Here is a 27,493-nt window from a genome sequence, read left to right as displayed (position 1 = left end):
TGAATTTTATAATAGAGTACCAGAGTATAAAAAGAGAGAGTAACAGACAGGATTATATCTATGTATGGAACTCCCAGTGTGGATACTCCCTTCTCTAATGCAAATCAGCATCTTCTCCGCAACTTTTACCAATTACCTGGGACAATCAGAATTGGATAGTCACATAGGTGTCAGAAGTGGAATTTAAACCATGTATTTCTGATTCTTTATACTTTAGAAGGACTCCATTTCACAGTTGCATAGGATTATAACTATTAAATAAGAGAGCCCTAAAATCAATTATAACATTGTATTTTGGTACATAAGAGGTTGAAGAAACCCAAATCATCTAGTCACAACCATTGTACAAATAAGGACATTGAGGCTCAAAGGCTTTTATTGCTTGGCATTCATCATAAAATAAGCTAATGGTTGATCTGAAATGTGATCTCAAGTCTCCTTTCCACCTAAAGTATGTGCTGGTCACTAAACATAGTTTTGAGTATAATAACTTCTTAATCAAATCAGTAGATTAAAATTACTGAGACATCAGGGTAAAGCTTAACTTTTAACTCTAATATGATATTTAAAATAATAGTAAGAGAGAGAATACCAGCTTGCCATAGACATTTGTGAGAGGAATAGAAAATAGATGCAAGAAATCTGCTGTTTGCCAGAAAGGTCCTGCAAACCTTAGAAAGTGAATCTCTGGGTGGCTGGGTTGCACAGTGGGTAGAGCACTGGCCTTGGAGTCAGGAGTACCTGAGTTCAAATCCAGCGTCAGAAACCCAATAATTACCTAGCCGTGTGGCCTTGGGGAAGCGACTTAGCCTCATTGTCTTGAAAATCTAAAAAAAAAAAAAAGAAAAGAAAATGAATCTCACTACTTTAAAGTTATGTCTCCAATTAACATTTATTGTAAATACCCTGGATAATAATAGCTGAATGCTACTTGAATCGTGATGGTTGCCTTAACTTTTATTTTTATGGATGGTATTCTGCTGTATGGATTGATCACTCAGGAGTATCAGGAGATCTATAACTCAACTTATCCTAAATTCCAGAAATTTTTCACTGAGCATTCTTGTTGGATTTAGTTTTGATAGAGACATAATAATTTTATCAGTGGACACAATTTCCTTACCATAAGAAGATGTCAGCACCACTGAGAATGTCTTTATAGATGTATTCTTTTATTTCCTCTTCACTTCACTAAGCATGAGTGACCTTTTCTTCAATTTATACTTCTCTGTCTCTGTCTTTGTCTCTGTCTCTCTGTCACTCTGTCTGTCTCTGTCTCTCTCTCACTCACTCTGTCTCTCTGTCTCTGTTGCTATGTCTCTCTATCTCTCTCCATTTTTCTCTCTGAATTTATCTCTGTCTCTGTCTCCTTGTCTCTGTCTATCTTTTTCTGTCTGTCTGTCTGTCTGTCTGTTTCTCTCTCTCTCTCTCTCTCTCTCTCTCTCTCTCTCTCTCTCTCTCTGTCTCTCTCTCTGTCTGTCTGTCTGTCTGTATCAACAATTAGGGCTGACTTAACAAGGATCATACAGCTAGTAGGTATCTGAGGTCAATTTGGACTCAGGTCCTCCTGACTTCAGGGTTAGAGATGTATTCAATGGGTCACCTAGATGTTTCTATGTCAATTTCTTTCAACAACAACAGAATTTTTTCTTTGATCCTTTCTCTGTGTCAATTCTGTCTCCTATCCTATTTCTGACTCATTTTTTATTCTACTAATTGCATATGTCATAGAAACATGATCTTGGACCTGTAGTGAGGAGAACATGGCACTGGACTTGGAGTTAGATGATTTGGATTCCAATCCCGACTCTGCTATATATTTATTGCATGACCATGTGAAAGTCATTTTTCAACTTAGCTCTAAATGTCATTGTTTATAAAACTGGGTTATTATAACTTGTTGATCCTTGCAATGGACAAAAAATAGAAATATTTCTTGCACTGTACAGTTAGAAAAAGAACTTGTATATTTTACAAAAATATTTTATATGCATTATCTCATAAAAGTTGTACAATAATTCTGTAAGGAAATCAGGACAGGAATTTAAGCAATATCACCCTTTTAATAGAAAAAAAAGAAACTGAGGTTCAGAGATCCTGGGCATATTTTACCAAACTTCATCATTTAAAGGCATATACACTCAAACAAACACATATACCACACACATGGAAACACACATGCAATAAGATGAGCCTGTCTAGAACTTCTTAATTTAATTAAAGCATAGTCTTAGATACTTATTAACTCCATTAATATAGTTGTCACTTTAACTTTTATTTGTCATAGTTTCCACAACTATAATATGACTCTAATAGCATCATCTCTTTCCTGGGCCACTGTGAGACTCAAATAAGATATTTGTAAAATACTTGGCACAGTCCTTGATAAAAAAAATTCCTATAAAGTAGCAAAAAATGTAAATATAAAATTGTATTAATTTATGGATTATATTATGTAAGTGTACAAAGCATCAACATTGCTAAAAAAAGTAAGTATAAATGAGTCATTCTTAGGCTACATTAAATTTTTATGAAAGCTGCAGGATTTCATTGAATATCATAAAAGCAAGGGATATCAGAAAGAAGACAGTTGTCTGAAAACTCCCAAATTTCCCTTAAAAGCAACTTTAAATCAAACTTCTAAATGAATTCTCAAACTATAGAATCTACAAGGCGAGGGAATGAAAAAAAAAATTACAGCCTGGAAAATTTGAAACGACTTTGGGAAAGGTCCATTTAACTTCCGTAAAAAGGAAACAGAGAGCAGTGTGGGTGATGTCAAAGCAAGCCACTTGGACATTTTTAACCACAGCCCAGATCAGCAAATGAGGACCCATGTTCCTAATTCAGCATGCAAAAGATCAATTGTGAAGCTTGCAGCTCCAGTGCAGGAAAAATTTAAGCCCCAGAACCTAAACCCACCTAGCATGGCTCATATTATCTTTGACTACTTTCAAATATAGACCCTAAAATTTTAGAAATGGAAAAAGCCTTAGATAGATTGTGAGAGGTGAATGACAAGAAGAGAAGGCTTCTTACAAATTGTTATGTTAAAATCAAAAGATCTTTAGATCTTTAGAACTAGGAATGTGAGAAGCAAAAGGGTCTGAACAGGATAGGACTTTAGGTCTGAAAAAGATCATAAGATGTTAACAGTAGAAAGAAATTTAGAAAATAGAATATTAGAGATGGAAGGTATTTTATAACATGGGCTAGTTTGTCTGAATGAGTTTTTATCATATTAGAACAAAGGACATTAGAACTTGAAGGCCTATGAAAACTCCAGATGACATTTTGATAGTGCTTTAGGTTTTCTTTACAAAGTTTTTCTTACAACAATTCTATAAATTAGATAATCTAACTGTTCATACTTTCCCTTTAAAAATGTGAAAACTAAGGCTTATACCATTAAAGTGACCTGTCTAAGGTCACAATAGTAATTTGTAAACTCAATACTCAGAATCAAATTCAATTCAATAAGCAATAGAATGAGATACCATTCCTAGTCATCTGAAAGATAAAGGCAATAATCAAACAGTCCCTAATCTTAGAAAAGAGTTAAATTCTTCTTGGAAACAAAAAACTTCCTGATTGTCACTCCATTTTTTTTGCCCATTATAACATGCCATAACAATGATGGCAATGGAAATGACAATGACAACTAATTACAGTTATGACAGTGACCAAAGAAGAAAAACAGACTGATGATGATGATGGTCTTAGAGATGATGATGATTAAGAGATTGCTATGCCCATCCCTTTTTTAAATTGATATTTTATTTTATTTTTCCAATTGCATGATATGGAATTTTTTTAACATTCATTCACTTATATATTTATGTTTCACCTCAGTAGCAAACAGTCTGCTAAAAGTTGTACATTCTCATTTGTCTTTAACAAATTTGCATATTAACCATTTTGGGAATGAGGAATTAGGACCAAAGGAAAAGGAAGAAAACTATGGAATTTGAAGGAAAACATAAAAGAAGTTTTTTAAAAAGTGAACATAATATTCAGCCATATTCTAGCTTTTTTTCCTCTCTTTCAATGTGGATGGCATTGTCCATAACAAGTCATCCAGACTTGTCTGAACTGCTGAGAGCACCTGCATCCCTCATAGTTGACCAACTCATACTGTCATTAATGAGTACAATGTTCTCTTTCTTTTGCTCCCTTCATTCAGCATTGGTTCCTGTAATTCTTTCCTATTGACCATAACTACTATTTCCTTGATCAAGTGAATTTTCAGTGAGCAAACTAATGCAGACTTGCAAATATTATGCAATTTTAATCTTAGAAAATTCACTATGAAATTGAGAGATTAAATGACAGTAGTTGCTCAACTTGTATGTTTCAGAGATAGGAATTGAATCTAGCATTTCTTGAGTCATTGCTGGGCTCTCTTTACACTGCTCCACTTCTTCAATACTTCTAATATTTCAGTTCACATTTCTACATTATTTTGTTGTTTGTGAAGTGCTTTTCTCAGAGCAATGAAGTAATCAGAACTAATTCTACTATTCACATTTTTAATAGATAAAAAACTAGCTTTTAGATTATTACTTTTTTGTTAGCAGTTAGAACTAATAATCACTGCCTCAATTTTCAAGAGATATGTTACAGTTAAATATAAAAGAATCAATTACCCAATGCAACATTAGTTGAATTTAGGATTCATAAATTGATTCAATGAAATGTTGAAATTGTTTCCTTTTTTGAGAATATATTATTAAATATATGTATATATATATATATATTTGCAAAGCTTTTATTCAATTTTTTTGAAATTTAAAATTATATCTATAAAAATAACCCTAAAAAGTCAAAGCAATATTTCTCTAAATGTAAAAATGCTAATTTTCCAAACTATATTTGATAATGAATAGACCATTAAAAAATTTGCATATAACCTTTCTCCTGACCAAAATCTTCTTTTTCTCCAGTGCCCAGTGAAATCTCCATTATATACTTGTACTTATATATTTCCTTTGTTCCCAGATACTGAATTACCTGAAGCATAATTTCTATTCTGTGTTTGTCAATGGATTATGCAAGTGGCATTTTAATTAAATTTAAATAATCGTAGAAAAACTTTTAAAATCCTGTGGATCTATCAGGACATGAGAATGTCAATGGTTGTCATGGAAAATGTGTTTAAATTGATAAGGACATCAATTTATTTGAAGAATAAATTAAAAGTTTCTGAATAACATTATACACCAGTTCCTTACACAGTTTTGTTCGGTCTTAATGTGAGTTCATTTTAATTGACCCATTTATCTTAATATGTGCCTCTCTTTTTTGGAAAGATCTCTTTCCTTGACTCCCTACATGGAACTGGTTAGTTGAGAAGAAATAAATGTTTCTGTCATTGTTTTTGTTGCTTCACATTTAATCTTGGGTAATCATTCAGATTCTCAATGAAAACTTGGAAGTTCTTTAGAGTTTTAAGTTTTACAAAATGTTTTTTTTTTTCTTCTTATAATCATTATGTGACTTAGGCATTGTGAATATGTGAATATTATTATTTTTTCTCTTTATAAAAGGAGAAACTGTGATTCAGAAAAAAATAAAATGACTTGCCTAACTAACTCAAGCTAGTAAATGGCAAAGCCAGGTCTACAATTCATACAGATCTCTTTACTCACTCCTCACTTAATGTTTGCTCTTTTACACAAGTACTCCAGGACTCCTCTGCATATATTACCTAATAGCTGTTTAGAATTTCTTAGAAATATAAAGATATCTAGGTTAATACTAACATAATTGATATTAGAATGCTAGACTTGGAGAAAGGAGAGTCAATATTTCAACCTGAGATGAATGATTATGAACCTTGTTTCTGAGCCTTAGTCTCATCTGAAAAAAAAAATGGCTATTTCATATTGATATTTTGTTCACTATTCACAGCACTATTAAGGAGGAAAGTCATTTTTGTAAATGATAAAGTCCATTCAAATTGTTTATGTGTTCAAATGTACTTCCACTATATCTCAAAATTTGAAATGTCCCTCTCTGGTATTAATTGGACATAATCTCATTTTTTGCATTATATATTAGAAATAGTCATATGCACAAAGAAAGGGGAACCTGAATAGTTCATTCATGTCTCTGATTCAACTAGGGGCTGGATTTAAGTGGCAACTTTGAGGCATTGAGAATGGATGACTACGAATAATCTACTAAAGCTCTCAATAGTCCAGGTAACTGTCTAAGAAATTTGGACGTAGGGTAACTACTGTTCTGTATTGGTTTAATAATATTACTCCATGGTAGAGATACTGAATAAACAATACATCTAACAGATGTGAGTTCTTTCACATATCATTGGCTTCCACTAATTCCACAAAATGTAATGAAAGAGTAGAGTTAGAGACAGAGAGGAATAGGGCTTACATAGATGCACACCCTTTAATAAACAGGGACTGATAAATATTGAAACTTTGACCTCTGTAGCCTGAAAGCCTGAGGGCTTTGTGGATAAAGGATTGGAGAAAGCAGAGGCTTAGGTAAAGAAAATAAATTAGAATAATAGTTGAAGTCCAAGTAATTGTTGAAGATTAAAGAGAATCTGCTACTTAAATTTAATTATTTTCACTAGCAACATCAGGGTTTCCTCTTTTCCTGTACTTTAGTATCATACACATTGAATTTTTGGATAGTTTTTTTTTTTTCCCTCAATGCTGTTATATCTCCTCTCCTCTCCTCTCCCTCTCCTCTCCCCTCCCCTCCCCTCCCCTCCTCTCCTCTCCTCTCCTCTCCTCTAGCCTCTCTGCTCTCTCTCCTGGTTCTCATCACACCTTATCAACTTCAATTGTTTTATGTTTATTCCAACCCATGTCACCCTTTCTAGGGAGACTGTTTCAACCCTCTACCTGTTTGAAGGGGCTCACTGTAATTGAGTCATTCAGTATAGACACCATTGAATTCTTGCCCTCATATAACTCACAATTCTCAAGATCAAGTTATAAATGTCTCAGCTTTCCCAAATAGTGTTTAAGACAGATTTACACTTCTGTGCCTATCTATTTATTTCATTTTCAAAAGCATATTTTAAAACCATAAAAAGCCAAATTAAGTATGTAGGCATAACATATTAAAGGATTTTTAAAAATTTACCATTATTTTAAGAAATAGGCCAAAAATATCTCTGAGAAACAAAATGGTGGTTTTCCATTTAATTATGTGATTTCAGAGACAATATTCTTGTTTTAAATTTTAAGAGTAATCCCTATCCAACTGCCCACTTTAACAAAAATTTTAAACAACACAAAGATACCATAACAAGAAATAAAATATAACATAGCAATATTTATTCTTGCAAAAATCTCAGAATGATAGAGATAAACGTAAAAATATGGGACATCATCAACATCATCATCATAAATCACAGGACAAATAATATAAAGAAAAACTTTGGAATATAGAATACTAAAGATTTAAGGAACCTTTGAACACTGAGAAATGAAAATGAAAGATAAAGTAGAAAAATAATTTGCTTCTAGAAATCTAAAATATAATCTTGTTCCTCTCCCATAATTTGTCTAACAAAAAAATTGAGACTCATTGTGAAGAGATTACTTGTTCAAGGTCACTAGGTAGTAATTAGACATCAAGATTACAATCTAGTTCTCCTGCTTCCTTGGCCAGTCCTCTGTTTCCATAATCCCACATTTTATGACAGAAATAATATTCAGCAGTGGAAACATAATCAGATTCAGACTCAATTTTTATATCACATTTAGATGGGTTGCCTGCTGCTCAGTAAATTAATTGGAGTTCATTGTGATCTTTTTGTGTCCTCTGATCACCAAAGTAGTCCATTGCACAGCAACTACACTAAGTGGGAGGTCTGTTTTCTAAGGGTAGCCTGGGGATAGATAGTCAAATGCTAGCAGAAGATGGATGCTTTCCTCAAGTGACAAATCGAGTTTCCTAGAGAAAGTTGCTGACTGCAATGTTCCTAAGTGGAACAGCTTATCTGCTCCTCCAGATGTTGTAATAATGACAGCTGCTTAGAGAACCCTTGACAAGATGAAGGAAAAAGTTCACCGAAGATTCCAACCTGTTTGTCTTCCTGAGAATAAAGGCTTCCTTGCTGAGATTCATACTGTGAAGAGGAGGATATTCACAAGTTGAAGTCAGAGAAATGTTCCATGTGAATTTAGAGGGATACCAGTTTTGATCATCAGCATTAAAAAGACCAGTTTTTTCTTTCTAAGGATAATAAATCATTTCATTAAAATGCTAAATATGGAATGACCTCTAGCTAATTGTTCTAAATGACAAGATATCAGCCTGGTATGACTACATTTAAAGCAACATAGCCCATAGACTCAGGAGACAGGGGGTTGTCAAGGGAAACACTCCACTTAAATGATTCTGCTTCCTCAAGCCCCTTGTCACTTAACGATTCTCCATTAGTATCAAAACTGAAAATGGTTGCACATTTTTTCGCACAGAAAATGGTTTTGACTTCATTGAAAGTGTCATAAAATAGGAAAAGTATATTTAAGTAGCAATTGCTAATTATTAATTATTAAGTCATCATGATCTTATCATCTCTTTGGACATTATTTTCCTTAATTATAAAATTATAATATTGGACAAGTTGACCAATATTTCAAGATTTTTCTAAAGCTAAATTTTTTCATTTTATGCTGTAATCCTCTCCTAATTCTACTAATTGTATATATATCATGTTTTAGTAATAGATGATTTAAGAATATTTCTAACTTGAAGTCACTCTATTCATAATAGATTTTCAAATAGGCAAGATTATTAATCTTTATTTCCAAAAAAGATGATCTTTAGTACATAGAAAAATTGAGTTATGAAAGTATCATTTGATTTCAGAATAATGGTGATTACACACAAACATAAAAATGGATATATAAGAATATACACACATAAACACATTTGTAAATATATACCAATTTCATCATAATGTGAATCTCAGTTAGTTTGCCTTCCAGTGGATAAAAAATTTGGAATCTCTGGTAATCATAATACACAGAGATACAAACACACACACACACACACACACACACACACACACACACATATATATACATATATATATATATATATATATATATATATATATATATATATATATATATCCTAAAATTACTAATGAAGAAAATCAAGAAAGTCACTTCTCTCATAAGACAAATTGTTGTTCTGGGGGAATATTTGAATATTTCATGTTATTGACTTATCCCCTATAAATGAAAGCTTTCAGTATGTACATTATGTCTAATTTGCAAAACCAGAGTGACAGTTGTTGGATTGTTTTTGTTTTTGTTTTTTCCTCCCTGTAAAGGGGCTTTATTTTCATTAGCAACTTAGTTGAGATCATTTATCTACTTTTCTAATGAGGTACATGGTCAGATCTGCCAAATTTGTGTTCCATGGGGCCCAATTAAAATCAGGTAAGAATGCAAACAAGAGTTATCAAGATGTTCTTAATCAAATGGAAGTGGAAAAGACTAATTAGGGAGACTGATGGCCTTCATTACATTCCTTAGAGAAAGCAAGGCATTTAGCTTAATTTTGTTGGACAGTACTATTAAGATAGAACTTTTAAGAATAGGTATTGATATTTTAATGCTCAGAGTTCATATGCAAACTTCAACAACTGCATTGCTTTCACAGTCAAAATACATTTATAGCAGAAATCTAAGGGCTGTTTGCAGCACTACAGAATACTAGTTAAAACAAACAAGAAAACCACAATAGCAACAACAATAAAAATAAAAGCAATCTTAGGCAGCATAAGAAAGGGAAGAAACTTGGACCCAGCTAGCAATAAGGCAATAAAGGCCAACAGAAGTATAATTTAAAGTCTTACCTACAAAAGTCAATTAAAGGCACAATAACATATAACCCATAGAAGAATATATAAAGGATAGAAATCACAACTATCTTAAAAGACTGAAAGATCTGTCATTTGTGAGTTATCAGAATTATTCTGTTTGATCACAGTGGATTGAAGAAGAAAAGTGAATTATAGTGAACAAAATTTGATGTAAAAGTCAGAATAACATACTTAAACAATTAGTGGTATGAAAAAGTATAAAGGGATGTGGGTGAATTTTAAATTATGTATGCATTTCAGATGAAGGTTAGTTGATGATTCGTGCAGGCTGTTGTCATTAGCATTTGTTCAAAAGGAAGATTATACTAGAACAGAAGTGTCAAATATAGGGCTATATAATTCCACAGAACTGAAAAATAGAATTAAAATATAATTGAGAGACAATTAGCAAAATAAATAAAGCAATACATAGAAAATGTTTTTCTAAGACAACATGTAGCCTAGACACATCCATTTCTATTTGTCTACATGACACTATGGAAAAAGGATATCTTTATAACTTTAAGGACATTTGATTTTTCCTATTTAGACTTTACCAAAAAGAAGATGGGAATTAGAACACAACTCTGAATTCAGTATTCTACATGTAAAAAAGACTTTTGAGAGGCCAAATTGTTTCCTCCTATTCAGAATATATTTAAATAATTTTTATCGATATTTGTTATATTTGTATATCATTAGATTATCCTATATATTACTGCTTTCTTTCCCCCTCTTAGAGAGTAATCCCAGATAACAAATAAGATAATTTTGGAGAAGAAAAAAGATGGATCTAATTAATTCTTTGAAAAAGTAAGAAACATGTTTCATGACTTCCAGCCATGAAGGCAGAGTGAAGATGGGCACAGTTCTAAAGTCTCCTCATCTTCCCTTATAAATAATATGAAACAAACCTCTTAACATTAAAGGCACAGAAACCTGAGCAACAAAACCCAGAAAGAAAACCCAGGAGAAGAATATCCACCTCAAGATCTGTCTTCCGAGATCTTGGGTGAGTCCAGGATCAGCCTCAGATTAGCCTGATTAGTGGAGGGGCTGGAGCCCAGGAAACTGAGGATCCAAGAACCAGACCAGCTTAATCAACAGCTGGGCTAGAGCCTGGTCAAACCACAGGGCCTTGGGTCAACTAAGGAGCAGAGGAATTGGTGGTGGCACTGACCAAGGAAGAGATGGAAAACATCACTAAAAACTAACTACCTGATTTTGATTACATTAAATTAAAAAGCTTTTGCACAGACAAAACCACTGTAACCAAGATCAAAAGAAATGCAATAAACTGGGAAACAATCTTTACAACTAATGTTTCTGACAAAGAACTCATTTTTAAAATATACAGAGAACTGAGTCAATTTTATTTAGATCCTTTTTCTCTCCTCTTTTTTAACCTGGTTATATGTCTCTTTCCTTCCTTTTTTCCTCCTCTCAGTCAACTACATTACCTTTTCCTCTCCTTCTTTTCAGCTAGTTTCATTTCTTACTTTTTATATTTCATATTTGAGTCCCTTTCCAAAGAGGAGGTAGCTCATTCTCTTTCTGTTTGCAGTAAACCCATTATTCTTTGATTCATAATGCCTATATTTTTTTTATCTTTCTTTTGATCATTTATCTATTAGGGAATGACTATTAGTTATATGTACACATGTTTGTGTATACATATGCATATGAACATATAATTCTAGAGCTAGCTAGGCATCTGTTGTGGATATAAAACTTTGTCAGAGTAATTTGATGCTATGATTTCCACTCCCTATTTCACTACTTTCCTTCTGTGATAGCTGATTGAAGAGTCATTGGAAATAGACTTGACTCACAGAGAGCAGGTAGCACTGTGACTGAGGATGTTTTTCCTTCATTCTCGAAGAAGACCATAACATCAGGTAGTTAATGGCATGACCATTGCATAAATTGGATTTGAGTGAGGAAGAGTTGAGCTCAGTGACCAGCCTCTCTTTCTCTTCCATCTGCATCCAGTGGTCAGTTAAGAATCAGGTCTACTGGAGATGACCCTGCATGAGAGGCATTCAGACTTGCCCAAGAGCACACAGTTCCTAAGTTGCAAATATATGAGTTTGGATTCAAACTCCTGTCCCCCTTACTCCAAGTCCAATACTCCATACACAATGTCACCTAACTGCCAGAGCAACTACTTTCCTTCTTAGAGCAGGTACTTGGTGCAGTGGATAGAGCACTGGTCCTAGAGTCAAGAGGACCCAAGTTCTATTCCAATATAAGACACTTATTATTTGCATTACTTTGGACGAGTCACTTAACCCTGCTTTGCCTCCTATCCAGAACCATCTCCAATCATACTGTCATATATGGACACTGGAACCAGATGGTATCAGAGGAGAAAATCAGGCTTAGCAAAGCATCTCCTCATTCAAATCCAATTCATGTACTTGTTATATTATCGCTCCCTTGATGTCATGACCTTTGAAAATGAAGGGCAAAGATATACTTAGTTTAGATGCATTATTACCTGTGAATAATTTCAAGTTCCCTCTTCTGTTGTAAAGATAGTATTATATTCCTTTAATTATTTTATCTTAATTCTTTGAAAAAAAAGACCTTTTTCTGTTAACTTTCTTTACCTCACACCTAATACTCTACTCTCATTTTATAACCCTTTTCTCTTTATGTTTTTTTTATTTAGATTCTTTTTCTCTCCTCTATAATTATTTGATCTTTCTCTTCTCTGTGTTAGGCATGCAATCAAAAAAATATAAAGTATACTTCCTAGACTAGGCTTTTGTTACATCCTTGGAGTATTTTCCCCAGGGATTCTTCTTTCCTGTTCTGCTTCATGTATAAAACAATAACGGTTATTACAAGTGTAAGAGAGGATGGTGTGCCATGATAGTGCTCCTCTTCCATAATATACCTAATTATGGGGACTAACACTGATCTGTCCCCAACTCTTGTTGGCATTATTTTTTCATTTCACTGACAATCTACTATTTGTGTCCATGTTCTACTATCCTTCAGCGGTTCCAGGAGTTTTAAATCTCCACATCAAAGGAAAAGTATACCTTTCTTTTTTTTAAAGAGAACTTTAATTTATTATTACTATTAATAAAATAATTTTATTATAAGATTAAACATACCCCCCCAAGAAGATGAGAAATATCAAGAAGAGTGAGAGACAGAAAAAAAAAATGTACTTCAGTCTGTGTTCAGATTCCAATGGCTCTGTCTCTGGGGTGAGTTGCTTTCTTTATCATAGTCCACCAGAGAAGTTGCTTCAATATTTTTCCCACAGTTGCTTTTGCTAGGTGTTTTTCCCTCCACTCTATTCCTCTCCACTCTCATTTATTCTATTCTTTCATCCTGGCCCTGTCCAAAAGTGTGTTGTATCTGAGTAGCCTCTCCCTCATTCTTCCCTCTCTTCTATCATCTCTTTCTCCCTTCCCTCCCCCCATTCCCCCTTATCCCAAGCCTTTATTCTCATTTTTTCTCTAGGATAAGATAGATTTATATACCCTGCTAAGTGTGTATTTGCTCTCTGAGCCATTTCTGATGAGAATGAAGACTCACTCATTCCCCCTTGCCTTCGCCCTTTCCACCCAATTGAAAAATAATTTTCTTTGACTCTTATGTGAAATTTCTTAACTTCTTCATTTCCTTTCCCTTCCTCCCAGTACTTTCCTTTATCACCCACTGACTTCATCTTTTTTACTATATTATACCATTATATTCCACTCCTTCCTATTTACTGTCTATAAATGCTCCTTCTAATAAATGATAAAGTTCATATGAGTTTTCAATATCTTCTTTCCATGCAGGAATACAAAAAGTTCAATATCATTAAGTTCCTCATAGTTAGTCCTTCTCATTCACCCCCACTATGGCTCACCAGAGTCATGAACTGGGAGATCAAACTTTCTGTTTAGCTCTGGTTGTTTCAATAGGAAAGTTTGAAAGTCCCCTGTTTCATTGAAAGTCCATATTTTTCCCTGAAAGAGGATGTTTAGTTGTGCTGGATAGATGATTCTTGGGTTGTAAACCAAGATCTTTTGCCTTCTGGAATATCATTTTCCAATCCTTATGAACGCTTAATGTAGATGCTGCCAGATCCTGTGTAATCCTGACTATGGAGCCTCAGTTGAGTTGTTTGTTTCTGGCAGCTTTTAGAATTTTGATTTTGATTTTGGGGTTTTGGATTTTGGCTATAATATTCCTGGAAGTTTTCTTTTGGGATATCTTTCAGGGGGTGACTAGTGAATTCTCTCCATTTCTATTTTACCCTCAGCTTCTAGGATCTCAGGGCAATTTTTTCTGTATTATTTCTTGAAAAATGAAGTCTAGGCTCATCTCCTGGTCATGGCTTTCAGATATCCCATTAACTTTTAAATTATTTCTTCTAGATCTGTTTTCAAGTTTGGTTGTTTTTCCAAAAAAAAAAAAAAGAAATTTCACATTTTCTTCTAATTTTTGGCTTTTTTTGGGCAGGTTTTTTTTTCTTCCTGATTTCTTGCAAAGTCATTAGCTTCCTTTAGTTCCATTCTGCATTTTAAGGAGTTATTTTCTTCAGAGAACTTTTTTATCTCCTTTGCTAGTTGGCCAAAACTGCTTTTTAAGCCATTCTTCTCCTCATTTGCCTTTTGTTTTCCTTTTTCCATTAAGCCTAAACTGGTTTTTAACATAGTATTTTCTTTCATGTATTTCTTTCACCAAGCTGTTAATTTGATTTTCATGATTTTTCTGCACTGTTCTCATTTCTCTTCCCAATTTTTCCTCCATATCCCTTGATTGCTTTTCAAAATGATTTTTGAGCTCATCCATAGTCTGAGCCCATTTTCTATTTATCTTGGAGGTTTAGAATATGGAAGCTTTGATTTTGTCATCATCTGAGTATGTGTTTTGATCTTCCATGGGAATAAAGTAATTCTCTATGGTCAGATCCTTCTTTCTCTGTTGTTTACTCATTTCCTCAGCCCAAGACTAATTTGCAGCACTTACAAGGCTTTAGGTCTTTTTTTTTGGGGGGGGGCACAGCCCAGTGAGACCTTTATTCCTCCAAGGTCTTATGCTCTCTTTTGCTTGTGCTTTGGTATGTAGATGACCACAGCACTTCCTTCTGCCCTGGAGGTATAAGGAGAAGTCCTGCTTGGCTATCCAAACTGCAACCTGGATCTGAGTGTGGGCAAACAGCAGGGTCCTCACTCAAGGGAGAGCAGAGAAATTTCTGCAGTCTTCCCTGACCCTCTTATGATCTATGGGCTGTGCTCTGGAGGTGCAGGCTGCTTTCTCCAGATTTTCACTGCAGGTTCTGTGGCCGGTGTTCCCTCACTCCATACTCATTCTGGTGTAGCAGAATTCTCTCCCTGCCCCTTTAATCTGTTCCTAGCCTGAGCTGCAACTTGGGTTTTTTCCAACTCCCATTCCTGGTAAAACACACCTTTCCCATGGAACTTCTAAGTTATCTTGGATTGGGGAAATGTATCACTCAGTCTTTCTTTGGGTTCTGTCCCCCTAAATTTTGGCTAAAGTCATAATTTGATGGCTTTTGGAGTTTTGGTAGGAAGAAATTCCCAGGGAATGCTGCCTTCATTCTGCCATCTTGGCTCTACCCCCACAAGTAGACCTTTCAAGCTCCTCTCAAGAACTCATTCTTTGTGATTTCCCCATATCCTTTTAATAATCTTATCTCTTCACCCATAGAGTCATTCATCAATGGAAAATCTACCTTCCTCCAAAATAAAATCTTCCTTCTCCCCCTATCTCAATCTTTTTCCTTCCTTGTGACTCTAGTCTTCCTGAAACATCTGATGTCACCTTGCCCTCATTGCTAGCTGATGATTTGACTAGGACATTCTTCCCTTGTTTTTATCCCCATTTTCTTCTCCCTCCTTTCTATTTATGATCCCGTGTTGCAGTGCAGGGCCAAAAAACTAAATTACCTGTAGGCAGACTGTCATAAGGTAATGTCCATTAAACCCTCTTTCTACCATTTTTACTATTACTCTATGAAATCTTACCTTTCTCTTGTGTTTCTTCTTTACAAAGTTTTTTATAGGTCTCTATTGTCACTCTGTTGTTGTTTTTGTACTTTTATTCACTTCTCTTGCCAATCTGCTGTTTGGGGTTTTTCAAAGGTAATCTATTTAATTCTGCTATTCTCTATAAAATGTTTAAAATTCTTATTATTGAGCTTTCATATTTTGTACTGAATGGTTAAGTTCAGATTTTCAGAATAGGTCACCCAGAGCTATATGCTGAGCTCCACTGCTCTTCAGAAAGAATTATTCTATTTTGGGCAGCTAGTTGGCACAGTGGATAGAGCACTGGCCCTGGAGGCAGGAATACCTGAGTTCAAATCTGACCTCAGACATTTAATAATTACCTAGTTGTGGGGCCTTGGGCAAGCCAATTAACCTCATTTGCCTTGCAAAAAGCACCCTAAAAAAGAATTATTTCCCCCTCCTTTTTCAAGCACATATATATATATATATATATATATATATATATAATATACATATATATGTGTGTGTGTGTGTGTATTATATATATATATATATATAATATACATATATATGTGTGTGTGTGTGTGTATTATATATATATATATATATATATATATATATATATATATATGATAGGTTTAAATGATTTGAGTACCCTTTCCATTGTATTTGAAACTCTTACTCCTGATAGCTTGTAGAACTTGTGATTTTTGAATTGAATTGTTAAATTTGCCCATTATGTGAATTGGATTTTTAAAACTTTGGTTTCTTTTCTGTGAGTGATCTGTGAATTTTATTTTATTGGAATTGAATTCTCTATGTTTAAAAGTTCTCTTCTCTTATGTCTTTCGTTATAGTGTTAAGCAATTTCGGTCTTCTATGTTCTTCTAAAAGACCTATAACCTTTGGGTTGTTTCTGAACATTCTCCCTTCAAGTTTAGCATGTTTTGTTTTCACAATGATAGTATATTATTTTATGATCATTGCTATTGATGTTGCTGTTGTTTGCTTCTTTTCTTATATATTATTCTTTACTTCTGTGCACTTGGGTTCCCAACTTATTTTTACATTTGTTTCTTAAATGAGACTTGCTATTATAACAGAATCCAGTTTCTCTATTTTGCTCATTTATACTTTTGTAGTTCTAATTTCTCTTTAAATCACTCAGAAATAATATGTCATAGTTCCCTGCTCTTCTCAAATTTCAAAGAGTACTTTATATCATAAAGTGTTTGATCATTTTTGCTTACATTACAGTTTTAATCATAGAAACAAAATCTTGATAACTAATTCTAGAGATTGTATTTCCTTCTGTTCTTACTATTTTCATCATTGATTTATTTATGTTGAAGTATTCTTAGTTTCTTCTTTCTGAAATCTTTGATTCATTCACTCTTTTTTTGAGGTTTTCACAGAGAACTTATATGAAATTTTATTTAGATGCCATGCATTTATTTCCCTGTGTTGCCTCAAGATTGAAATTCATTCTTTCTGTAAACTCCAGTTTCTCATAGACTGCCTCCTTTACAAGTAGGTATTTTGATATTTCATTAGGTTCCCCTAACTTTTCATTTTCACTCACTTCCTGGTTTCTTCTTCTAATCTTAGTTTTCTTAATTGTTGGATTTAAAGCATCTCCTTCCACATAGGGTGTACATATCAGCATAGAGTTTTGGTGCAATTGACTTTTACATTAGATTCTAGGTTCTTTCTCTCAGACTTGTTGGTTTGTGATACATTCTCCCTTCCAAACTGATGCTGCCTTGTCCTCATGTTCTATCCCAATCCCTCTATTCTTTAGTTCTCAGAACCAGCACCAGAAGTTCAGAACTTTGTGGTTTTTGTATGTCCAGGTTCCCTCTAAAATGTATTTTACTTTTGCTCCTGAAGTTCTAAGACTAAGCTAAAAGTTGAGACCCTGAGGTGAGTATTGTTATGCAATGGAAAGACACAAAGGATGAATTTTACTGTAAACCTGTTTCATATTCTTGGGTGTGTTAATGCATCCTCACTTCCATAAAGGTCCTGAGTATGGTCAGAGTTAATGAACCATAGTTTGCATTTGTTTTAAACTTTTTCACACTTTCTTTTGGAGTCTGGTTGCCCTAGAACATGGAAACAACTGAATCTGCTTTTTTCTTTGTTATCTCCAATTTCTGTTTGTGAGAGGTTTAAGAGGAAACAGATTAGGGGAAATAAATATTTAGTCTCCCATCTTATTACTCACTTGACCTGAAAGTCTAAACCTTATCTCTTTTATGGGGACATAGTGCATTTGATTATGTAAGAATGAAATTTGAATTCTGTTTGAAATAGTATGGATCTCACCTCACATTTTTCCTACTAAGTATTTCAGAGTATAGGATTGAAAGCTGAAAGGGACTGTCAAGGATTCTCTTGTTCATGATCATTGTAGTGCCATTTCTCCTTTATGCCAGTGAGAAAATAGTCACTTAGTGGGAACATATTATAAAGAGTCATAGCAACTGTGGATAGCAACTTGGGGAACATAAATCTGTTTTCTTGGCTCTCAATCTATTATTATTATTTTTATTATCATTGTATATCCCATAGTAGCAGAATTAAGTTTGAAATCTGCGTATCTGAATTCTAGTCACCATCTAGTTGCAATTATGAGTAATTCACTTCACCTTTAGTAATTTTGATTTCCTTAATTGTATATTGAGGACTCAACAGTATCTAAATTCAGTGAAAAGGGTAAATTTCTAAATTTTAACAATCTGGCTATAGGGTTAAGTCTCACTTTCAATATTCTCAAATAATTTCCTGTGTCAATAATATGTATTTTATGGTTCTAACATCCTGTCTTCTACACCTTCATATTTGCTATTCTAATTTCTTTTAAGCTATAACATTCAAAGTTCTACCATTCTAAAAATTTTTTCTTAAGATTTGTTTTTTAACACATTTTAAAATTCCTTTATTCATTTTGAAAGCATTGAAATAGAAAGACCAGAAAAAGTGGCATATTCTATTGTTAATTTCTCAGATAATTCATTCCTTTGTTTTGAATATTTAGGTATATGTATGAATATATATATATTTAGATATATATGTGTTGCTGATATACATACATATATACTCATTCATATATACATATATATGTATATATATATAGATAGATATAGATACAGATATAGATATAGATATAGATGATAGATATAGATATAGATATAGATATAGATATAGATATAGATGTAGATGTAGATGATATAGATATAGATATAGATATAGATATAGATATAGATATAGATATAGATATAGATATATAGATATAGATATAGATATAGATATAGATATAGATATAGATATAGATATAGATAGATATAGATATAGATATAGATATAGATATAGATATAGATATAGATATAGATATAGATATAGATATAGATATAGATATATTTAAGCTCCTTCTGAAGTACTATGACCAACTAAATGTCAGGGTCCTGGAGTGAAGTTTGTTATGCAATGGAAAGATACAAAGGATAAGTTTTACTGTAAACCTCTTTCATGTTCTGGGGTGTGTTAATGTATCCTCATTTCCACTTCCATGAGTTGGGAGAAGTAAAGGTAGAGTATCCTCAGAATTGGTTTTAAACTTTTAAAATTTCTTTTGGATTCTGGTTGTCCTAGACCCTGGAACCTAGGGTACAGGGCTATTTACCACTGTTGTGATTTTGAGTCATATAAATATGCACAGCTCTTTTCTTAGACAAGGATGCTTTGCCTGAAAGAATTAGGAGATGCAAATTTAAACTTGACTCACCCCTGGAGTGACCCTGATTCTCAAGATTTTGAGGAAATGAGGCTTTTGGAAATGATCAGTAGGAGTCTCCAATTTTAAAAGCAGCAAAGCTTATTTTGAAGTTATTATTTAGGTCTATAAGAGATAGAGTTTTAATTTTTTTTTTCTCACAATAAGCACCTGCCTCTAGAGGACAAAGGAATCAGTAACATCAACTATGAGTGATAGCAGCAGGAAGATTTCTGAACATAAAATGAACGTATATGTCATAGTCAGAACTATGCCTGCTCAGAGCCCTGGGTTATCTATATGGTTGCCCTTGCAACTTCCTTTTGTGATTTCACTGTTGACAGGGACTACTCATTCATTCAAAAGTTACCTATTAAGCAATTAGGGCTGTGAGGTGCTACAACAGGGGGTGGGTTAGAGATCTAGTGTGGTCTTTGACTTCATGACTCTTAGAGGTTTTATAGGGATAAAACATAATCATCAACAATTCCAACACAATATTATTCTATGAGAGAAGTGATATCCAAGAAGATATTTTATATCAGGAAATGATTTAGGGAAAAATGACATTTATTTTTGGCTTTAAATGATAGGTGGAAAGCCAATAGAAAAAATGATAGCATTGGACTATAGGAAGTAGCATCAATAGAAGAATTGATATAGGAAAATTTAGGGGCTTTTCTGGGGGGAGTAGAATCTACTTCAGATTGCCTAAGTAATGGTTTGTCTATATGAAAATATAAAAGAAAGTAGTGTGAAATGGGAAGAAGTTACTTTGGTATCAGATTAATAAGTTTCTTGAATGCCAGGAAAATAATTTTGAATTTTATTCACTAGGGGATAAAAATATATACAAAAATCTGTCAAAACCCATGTTGTGGCTTGTAAAAACATGAAGGCTGAATTGGAGAGGATGAGAATGAGTCATGGAAAACCTTTTTTATGAAGTTATTTTGGTAGTCAAATTTGGTTGCTGTGATATTATAGTAGTATGTGTAGTGAAAATAGAGTGAATTAGCTTTATATACTGCTTTTAATATTAAGTGATTCAGATATATTTTGAAATTAAAGTAATCCTAAAATAGGTAACAAGTAGCAAATTGGCATCCAAAGATTTTGTTTGCTTGTTTGCTTACTTTTTTGATTTTTTTAGAATTTTTTGTGTTGCATTCTCTTTGCTACAACAGTATTTCATAAATGATTGATACAACAGATATGGAGAAAATGGAACAAACACAACTCAAGTTAATTTGAAGAGATAGAGAAAGTAATAGAAAAGACATATAAAGTTGGACATAATTTTCAGAGAGGGAACAATTAGTGTGAATTTCATGGGAAGTAAAAATGAAGGAAAAATCTGAGGGAACAGGATTTGTTTATCTGGTATCCTCATTAAATTATGAACTCCTTGAGACTAGACTCTTTTGCATTATTGTTTCTTTGGTTTTGCTTTGGGCTTTGTTTAACCTTTCTTTATATCTTAAGTTATACAAAGTTCTTGACACATGCTTGATTGCTAACAAATCTTTCTTGAGATTTAAAAGAAAAAATACAGAAATAAGGATCAGCACTTTGAGACCCTAATTTTCTGAGGATTACCTTTACACAGTTTCTCACCAAGTCAAAGATGCCTGAAGTTCAAATTTTCAATATGGCAAAATATTTAGCTCGCTAAATGGTATTTCATTAAGTGGTTCCTATGTACTCGATACTTGCAAAAAGATCTTTCTTTTTTGGCCTTACGTGCTGTCATATTTAGTTGGCACCAAGTTGACTTCTCAGACAATAGGAGAAAGAATAGGACTATTAGGGAAATCAACACTTTATAGAATACATGAATAAAGTTTTGCCATAACCACTCCTCTATGAATTTAGAAATTTCATAATCAGTTAAGTACGTCTCCTAAGAGCTACCAAGACTCCAGTATCCTAGGTACCTCTCAACTAAGTCAGATGCTAGAAGGATTAATGGAATAGTGAACAGTTAGGATTAACTAATCTTTAAAGTTCTATGGCAAGGTAAACAGTTACTTGTTCATGAAAGATATAAGAAAAGATTAGACTTACTCCATCACCAAGGAAGTTAATTTCCTTTTATTTGTTAAACTTATTTTAATTTTTATATTCAAAATGTTATTGACATTCAATTTTGTAAGATTTTGATTTCCAAATTTTTCTCTTCCTATATCCTCTTCCCCCTTTCCAATCCATCTGATCTAGATTGTGTATGTACAACCATGCAAAACATATTTCTATATTAGTCATATTGTGAAATAAGAATTAGAAAAAAGGGAAAGCTGTAAAGAAAGAAAAAGCAAAAAATGAAAAATGAAAATAATATGCTTAGAACGACATTCAAGCTTCATTATTCTTTCTTTGGATGTGAACAGTATTTTCCATCACAAGTCTTTTGGAATTGTCTTTGATCACAGAATTGCTGAATACGACCAAGTACATCTTGATCAACTCACAATGTTGCTGCTAATTTGTATATTGTTCTTCTATTTCTGCTCCCTTCAATCAGCATCAGTTTCTGTAAGTTTTTCCAGGTTTTTCTGACATCCACCTGCTCATGATTTCTTACAAAACCACATTATATACCACATTCATATACTACAACTTGTTCAGCCATTGCCCAAGTGGGTGGTCATCCTCTCAATTTCAAATTCATCACCATTAAAAAAAACAGTATATATATATATATATATATATATATATATATATATTATTTAATACATACACAAAGACATATATTATATATATATATATATATATATAATATATACATATATTTATACATCTGAGTCCTTTTCCCATTTTTGATCTCTTTGATTTATAGACCTAGTAGTGGTATTGATGGATCAAAGGATATTCACAGTTTTATTGCCCTTTGGGTTTAGCTCCAAATTACTCTCCAGAATGGTTGGACAATTCATTCTTCTTCAACAGTATATCAGTGTCCCAGGTTTAACAAGGAATTTTATTAAGAACTATCCATAACTTTTCAAATTTCAAATTTCAAATTAAATATCATATCCTTCACCATGTAAAGACACAGTATGCCATATCATGTCAAATCAGATTACATTATAGTGCATCAAATTATCTTATTTTAATGAATTATAATAAAATCTATAACCAAATGCTATATTAATATAAAATTATTACAAACCATGCCAATGTCTGATGTCTCGATGTGCGTATATTTATTAGTGGTTCCTATCATTTTAAAAGACAACCTAGATAAATGAAGTATGGGAGTGTCCTGAGGGAGTAGAAAATAATCATATCCTTAAATCACATGATATCCCTGATCTGTTATACTTCATGCCTCCTCTTTAAGTCCTATCATTTCCTTCCTGTAACCTCAAACTACTTCAGACTTCATGATCTTCAGGTTCTACTTAGAAAAATGATACAATCCTGCCCTATTTGAATTCTAGAGCCTAACAAAGCTTCTACCAGGTTTACTACTGTTTGGGTGGTCTTCAAAAAATAGTTATTGAATATTCAGTGAAAGACTGTGAGGAAAGTGCTTTGTAAATATGAGGTGTTGGGTTATAAAGTTCTCTAAATAGGGTATTTCATTTGACCATTCTAACTGGCCTTTCAAGACATCAATTCTTAATACTGTTAACCATATTTGAAGCAGCAGTAAACTAAACTCAGAACCAAGTAACTTGATCAAAGTAATACAGAAGGTGTTGTACCAAGCTTGTAGAAAAAGAGGACTGGAAATGAAGTCTCCAACTGAAATCTGATAAACTTTCTCCTCAATCAAACTTATGATAAGTTTCTGGTTTCTGGGTTGATTACCTAAAAGGTACAGTGGAGAAAGCATTGTCTCTGTTTAATGGCTTCCATTCAAATCCAGCCCCTGGTAATAATTGTGTCATACTGGGCAAGTTCCTTAACCTTTATCTACCATTTTACCCCTCTATAAAGTGGGAATAGTAATATAGACACCCTCTCAGGATTGTTATGTGAATAAAATAAGACGATGTTCATAAAGCATTTGAGAAACCTTAGCTCATTATATAAATGATCACAATTTTTAGTATCATTAACATTTTTAATTGAATTGGCAAGTTGAGGAGTGATGCTACACATAAGTCAACTAGGTACTCTAATCTTTGGAGGCAGACTGTTTAAATTAAAGGGGCCTGACCAAAAAGACAGTAGATTGCATGCTAATCTCAGGTTTGCAAGGGATTAGATATTTGTGTAATCATGAACAAAAATATTTGCCCTTCTAACTCTGGGTTTCTTCATGTGCAAGCTAAAGTTTCCTTTACCTAATGATGAGACTGTTTCTCATGATGGATTATCCCTAAATATGTAAATACATTCATATTTGTTTATATATGGCACTGTTTTCCCCTACTTTTCTTCAACACTATCCCCATAATTGTGCTAACATATATATATACATATATATATATATATGTATGTATATATATATATATACATATAACAAGTTTTGGGAAGACTGATTTAGATCCACTGAAACTCCCCCTCATCTTCACAATAGGCAAGAATGTTTTCTAGAAAATGGCTGCCATTAGAAGCCTGCAGAAAGCATTGAGGAGGGACAGTGTATCCTCACACAATAAAGACGGTTATTAGATTTCCTGAAATAAGTAATCCCTAAAGAATGACCTTATATTGCTAACTTCATGAGTCACCCTGAAATCCCACTTTCTATTTAGAGTGAAAATCCCTGGGATTAGAGGATTTGCATTTAAATGGCCTTTCTTTTCCTCTTCCTTACAGGTTTCTGCTTAGCATAATAACTCCATTTCTCTCTGCAACAGGTAGTCAAAAGGGGATGGTATAAAGCTCTTCCCTATGATGGTAGAACAGAACGTTATCAAAAAGACCTGTAAATTCTTCTAACAGAGTACTCTTGGGACAGGTTAATGTCCCTTTTCTTGGGGGGGGGATTTTTTTTCCCTCCTTTTATCTATTAAAGCTAATTAGGTATTTCCCTAAAGATTTTTTTTAACCTTCCTTTTCCCAGAAACCATAATATATTTTCTTATTTAATTAAAGCAAAAAATATACTTGAAAATATGCCCTGGACTTCACAATAGTAGTATTAATTGTCCATTAACCTGCATGTCAATGTTATTTTCACAGCTCTGTTTTGTTTGTGGATCTTAAATTGCAATGATCTCACATATAAAGTATCTAAGTGTCATGGACTCAGAACTGTATAATATTAGAATTGGTACGATAAAACAAGAATGTTAGAACAAGGTGCTTTAAAAACAGATTATTGCAAGAAAAGCCTCGTCTTAGAATGTAAAATGCCAAAAAATAAGTCTCAGACTATTAAAACTGGAACAATCACTAAAATGACGATATATATATATATATATATATATATATATATATATATACTCCAGAGAAAGAAGAAAATCTCTGATATAATCCATATCTATATTTCTATGAACTCTTTTATAGTGAAAAATAAATGGAATGCAAGAAGTTGTCAACAATTAAACCACCAAGTGGTTTTAAAAATATTACAAGAAATTAAATACTATTTGGCTCTAAGAAATGAAGAGAGAAATTATTTCAAAGCAAACTGGTATATTAGAATGAGTCAAATGATAACTAAAATTAGGACATGAGACCAAAGCTTTGTGGCTCAAACTAAAAAGGAAATTCATTATAGGTTTAATGATTCTGGAAGAATGTATATTCAGAACTTTGGGGGTAACTCAGTTTATTACCACATGAGGCCTTCATTAGTATTAATTCAAGTGCAGGAAAAAAAGACAGAGGGAAGGAGATAGGAATCTCAGTTGCTTAAAGTCATTCAGATGAGGAACAAAATCTCATACCTGTGTTTCAAAATTACACAGCTTTGTTTACATGAACATTGAAGTAATAATTATTTTAGAGTTAAAGGTAAGGAAAACTAGTGGTCTTATGTGAGATATTTAAGGTTGGTTCATTTGCATCTCAACCAGATTCAATGGACTGGATCTCTTGAGCAAGTCATAAGCATGGCTAAGAGGTAATAATCATATAGCCTAAGGAATGCCAATTGGATCACACTTCCTTAGTGGAGACAAGATGGCGAAGAGAAGCTAGTAGCTCCTGGAACCTTTCCAGTTTCCCTGCAATAACTCTAAATGAAGCCTCTAAAGAACAGCACATGTGCAAAGACAATTATTCAGCCCCAGATATCTTGTAGGAAATTCAGGAAAAGTCTGCCTCATATGAGTAAAAGGAGAGAGCAACCCAGTTTACACAGAGAACTGAGAAACCAGAGAAAGATTTTTAGCCACAGAGAAGTTCAGCACCTAAGGCACCTGGATCCTGGCTCAGCAGGCCAGTTGTACAGCAGGTTAGTCATGAAGGCCCCAGCTCTATTGCATGTTGTGAACTCTGGAATGCTAATGCAACCGGTGGAACTAAGCTGGGTTACCTTAATGCAGGGAGCAAACCTAGAGCATCTGAACTCACAGTGTGAATAGTCAGGCATTAGATACCTGACCTTAGCAGAGAAAGCTTGAGACTGTATCCCTTGTGACTCAGGATCAAAGCTCAGCTTTCAGAATGAGCAACAAAACAAAAAGAGCCCTGATCCTAGAAAGTTACTCTGATATCAGAGAAAATCAAAACACCATCTCAGAAGAGGAAAGCAGTGACATAGTACCTATGTGTAAACGTTCAAATGGAACTATAAATTGTTCTCTTATCAAAAAAGTCCTCTTGAAAGAGCTCAAAAAAGATGTAAAAAAAATAAGAAAGGAAAAAGAAAAAACTTAGAAAAGAAATGAGAATCATGCCAGAGAATTATGAAAAATTGGTTAAGAAAACACAAAAACTGACTGATGAAAATATCTTTTAAATTAGATTTGGCCTAAAAAAAGAAAACAATCCTTTAAAAGTAGAATTGGGGGTGGCTAGGTGGTGCAGTGGATAGAGCACCAGCCCTGGAGGCAGGAATACCTGAATTCAAATCCGGCCTCAGACACTTAATAATTACCTAGCTGTGTGGCCTTGGTCAAGCCACTTATCTCCCTTTGCCTTTAGAAAAACCTAAAAATATATATAAAAAAATAAAAGTAGAATTGGACACCTGGAAAAGGAAATTTTAAAAAAAGCTAACCAAAGAAAAATAAATCCTTTAAAATTAGAGTTTGGCAAGTGGAAACTAAGAATCCTTCAAACAAAAGAAAAGACTAGAACAATAGAAGAAAATGTACAAAATGTAGAAAAATGACTGATTTGGAAAATAGTTCCAAAAGATTTAATGTATGAATTACTGATCTACTTGAAATTCATGATTCCATGAATTCAAGAAAAACTGCTCAAATATATTGGAATAAGGGGGTAAAATTGTCCTTGAAAGAACACACTGATCACCTTCACAAAGAGATACTAAAACATAAAAGCCAAAATATTTTCAGAATTATTAGTTAACAGAAAAAAATTTTCATTCAACCAAAAAAGAAACAATTCAAATAATAAGGAGCTACAGTCAGAATTATGGAGGACTTAGAAGGTTCAACATTAAAAGATGGGGAGGTCTGGAATGTGATATTCCAGAGGGCAAAGGAGCCTACTTTATACCTAAGAATCAACTAATATGCAAAATTCAGCACATTCATTCAGGGGCACATTTGGACTTTCAATAAAATTGGGTACTTTCAAACTTACCTGATAAAAGACCAAAACTGAACAGGAAATTTGATTTTAAAATACATGACTCAAAAGATGTGTAAAAAGGTAAAAAGAAATGAAAAAATGTTAGTCAAGAAGACTAGACTGTTTACATCTCTACACCAGAATATAATAATTGTAATGCTTGAGAATTGCATTTCTGTTGGGATAGTTGAAAGTAGTATAATTAGACAA

This window comes from Macrotis lagotis, chromosome 1, assembly GCF_037893015.1.
Source record: "Macrotis lagotis isolate mMagLag1 chromosome 1, bilby.v1.9.chrom.fasta, whole genome shotgun sequence".
NCBI lineage: Eukaryota > Metazoa > Chordata > Mammalia > Peramelemorphia > Peramelidae > Macrotis > Macrotis lagotis.
Note: the sequence above shows the minus strand (reverse complement) of the source record.